At 50.8% G+C, this 3444-nt stretch overlaps 1 non-coding gene across 1 annotated transcript; it reads right to left on the bottom strand.

The window, feature by feature from the left end:
• Positions 1-1512: 1512 nt before the first annotated feature.
• LOC117068141 lies at positions 1513-1729 on the bottom strand. Its single transcript, XR_004430996.1, has one exon. It is a non-coding gene; the product is annotated as a small nucleolar RNA U3 (small nucleolar RNA).
• Between the last annotated feature and the right edge of the window lie 1715 nt (positions 1730-3444).

Genomic DNA, 3444 nt, shown 5'->3' on the forward strand with positions numbered 1-3444 from the left:
GTGGTTTTCGTCTTTTTCTGGTTTGAAAAGACAGACAGGTCGGTGGCTGTCCTCAGCCTTCTGCCCGTGTTCGGTTAGGTCTGGCATCGCAGAGCGGGGCCCTGTTCTTTTGTTTCACGAACGCCACACCGGGGCGTGGGTAGCACGGCTGGGGATTTTCTTCAGTGTCGGCTTTTGAGGTGGAGTATCTCTATCGTCCCTGACATTTTCTCGCCTTTTTGCTGCCTTTTTTTTTTTTTTTCTTGAGAGACGGAGTCTCGCCTGCCACCCAGGCTGGAGTGCAGTGGATCCAGCTCATGCAGCTCCACTGGGTTTACGCCATTCCTGCCTCAGCCTCCGAGTAGCTGGGACTACAGGCGCCTGCCTCGTCGCCCGGCTAGTTTTTTTTGTATTTTTCGTAGAGACTTTCACCGTATTAGCGGATGTCTCGATCTCCTGACCTCGTGATCCGCCCGTCTCGGCCTCCCAAAGTGCTGGGATTACAGCTTGAGCTCCTCGCCGGCCTTTTTTTTTTTTTTTTTCTTGAGATAGAGTCCCGCTCTGTTACCCCGGCTGGAGGGCATGGCCGCATCTCAGCTCACGTGACTTCCTGCAGGCTCCGACTCCCGGGTTCACGGCATGCTCCTGCTCAGCCTCCCCGTTTTTTTTTTTTTTTTTTTGGTAGAAACAGGGTGTCACTGGTGTTGTTGAGGCTAGTCTCGCACTTCTGACCGCAGATGATTCGCCCGCCTCGGCCTCCAAAGTGCTGAGATTGCAGGCGTGAACCGCCGTTCCCGGTCTTATTTTAGAGACAGGTTCTGCCCATATTGCCCAGGCTAGTCTCAGACTCGTGAGCTCGAGGGATTGGCCTTCTAAAGTGCTAGGATAACAGGCGTGACCCACCACGCCCAGCCTCAGGTTTGAGGCCTTCTAGAGAAGCTCACGCCTGCAATCCCAGCACTTTTGGATGCCGACGCGGCGGATCATCTGAGGTCTGAAGTTCGAAACGAGCCTATCATGGTGGTGACACCCCGTTTCTAAAAAAAAAAAAAACCAGAAGTGGGCGGGCGCTTAAGCCTTTACGTAATCCCAGCGCTTTGGGAGGCCGAGGTGGGCGGATCACGAGGGCAGGATATGGAGACCACGCTGCCTAACAGGGTGAAACGCGTACAAAAGAAGTAGCCGAGCGAGGTGGCGGGCGCCTGTAGTCCCGGGAGTCGGAGCCTGCAGGAAGTCACGTGAGCTGAGATGCGGCCACTGCCCTCCAGCCGGGGTAACAGAGCGGGACTCTATCTCAAGAAAAAAAAAAAAAAGGCAGCAAAAAAGGCGAGAAAATGTCAGGGACGATAGAGATACTCCACCTCAAAAGCCGACACTGAAGAAAATCCCCAGCCGTGCTACCCACGCCCCGGTGTGGCGTTCGTGAAACAAAAGAACAGGGCTGCTCTGCGATGCCAGACCTAACCGAACACGGGCAGAAGGCTGAGGACAGCCACCGACCTGTCTGTCTTTTCAAACCAGAAAAAGACGAAAACCACTCAGACCGCGTTCTCTCCCTCTTGCTCTCCGAGATGGAGAGAAGAACGATCATCAATGACCGATGGCACCTGCACCGAAGCAGCACCAAAGGCCGGCTTCACGCTCAGGAAAGAACGCTACATCTCCTCCTCGTGGTTTATGGGTGCTCTACACGTTCAGAGAAACTTCTCTAGTAACAAACTATAGAAATGATCCCTGAAAGTATAGTCTTAACTGCCATCTAGCAGCCTCTGCTGGTCTACATCTGCTGCTCACTTCACACTAATGGCGAGATACTTTCGCTATTCGCGATGCCATTAGGAGACAAATAGAAAAATAGTTCGGCAACAACATCTTTTCGAATATTATCACTTGACAAATTTTAACGTTTTAGGTGGAATCGTAATTTAAAAAAATTGTTTTAAGAAGTTTAAGAACAGGCATGCTTAATTAGCATAATACTGAATGGCAGCCAATCGCAAACTGAATTTTTACAGCGGGAAGTGTTTGCTCCTGGCGTGGTGCGCCCGCCTGTAATCCGGGAATCCTAGCGTTTTGCGAGCCCACGCCCAGGCCCAGGAGGGAGGATCCTTTGTTCTATGAGTTCGACGCCAGCCCAGGCAATATAGCAGAATCCCGTCTCTACCAAGGGGCGGGGGGAATCAACGATGAGCTGGGCGTGATGGCACCGTCTGTAGTCCCAGCTACTCGGGAGGCTGAAGCGGGATGATCGTTTGAGCCAGGGAAGCTGGCTGAGTTCGAAGCCGCAGTGAACTTTGATCACCCCACTGCACCCCAGCCTGGGAGACAGAGTGAGATCTTGACTCTTAAAAACCATTCTTTTTAGGAGGGATGGTATAAAATAGATACAAAATTTACCATCTTAACCATTTTTCACATATACAGTTCAGTGGCATTAAGTACATTCATGTCGCCATTGGTATGTAACCATCGCCATTATTTATCTCCAAAACTTTCTTGACATCCCAAACTGAAACTCTACCCATAAAACAAACTTCCCTTTCCTCCCTCTGCCCAGACCCTTGTAAGCACTATTCTACTTTCTGTCTCTACGAATTTGATTCTTGTAGGTATCTCTATAAGTGGAAACATGCAATATTGTCCTTTTGTATTTGGCTTATTTCACTTAGAATGACGTTTTCAAGGTTCATTCATGTTGTAACATGTTGCAGAATTTGACTCCTTTCTCAGGCTGGAGTGCAATGATGCATGACGTGACGGCTCACTGCAGCCTTGACCTCTAGGGCTCAGGTGATCCTCCCACCTCAGCCTCCTGAGTAGCTGGGATTGCAGGCACATGCCATCACGCTCGGCTAATTTTTTGTATTTTTTTGTAGGGAGAGGGTTTCACCACATTGCCCAGGAGGGTCTTGACCTCCTGGGTTCAAGGGATCCACCTGCCTAGGCCTCTCTTAAGTGTGGGACTACAGGCGTGAGCCACCATGCCCAGCGGTTTTCTTAATTACATTTTTGAATAGCTCCTTGCTAGTGTATAAAAACACAACTGGACCGGGCGCGGTGGCTCACGCCTGTCATCCCAGCGCTTTGGGAGGCCGAGGCGGGTGGATCACAAGGTCAGGAGATCAAGACCACCCTGGCCAACATGGTGAAAGCCCCGTCTCTACTAAAAATACAAAAATTGGCCAGGTGTGGTGGCGCACGCCTGTAATCCCAGCTACTGGGGAGGCTGAGGCAGGAGAATGGCTTGAACCCGGGAGGCAGAGGCTGCAGTGAGCCAAGATTGCGCCACTGCACTCCAGCCTGGGCGACAGAGCAAGACTCCGTCTAAAGCAACAACAACAACAACAACAAAAAACGTTGACTAGCAGTGGTAAAAGTGAACCTCTGTGTCTTGTTCCTGATCTTAGGGGGAAGCTTTTAGTCTTTCGCCATTAAGTGTGATGATAACTGTGGGGTTTTCACAAA

This window comes from Trachypithecus francoisi, unplaced genomic scaffold, assembly GCF_009764315.1.
Source record: "Trachypithecus francoisi isolate TF-2019V2 unplaced genomic scaffold, Tfra_2.0 Lachesis_group20, whole genome shotgun sequence".
NCBI lineage: Eukaryota > Metazoa > Chordata > Mammalia > Primates > Cercopithecidae > Trachypithecus > Trachypithecus francoisi.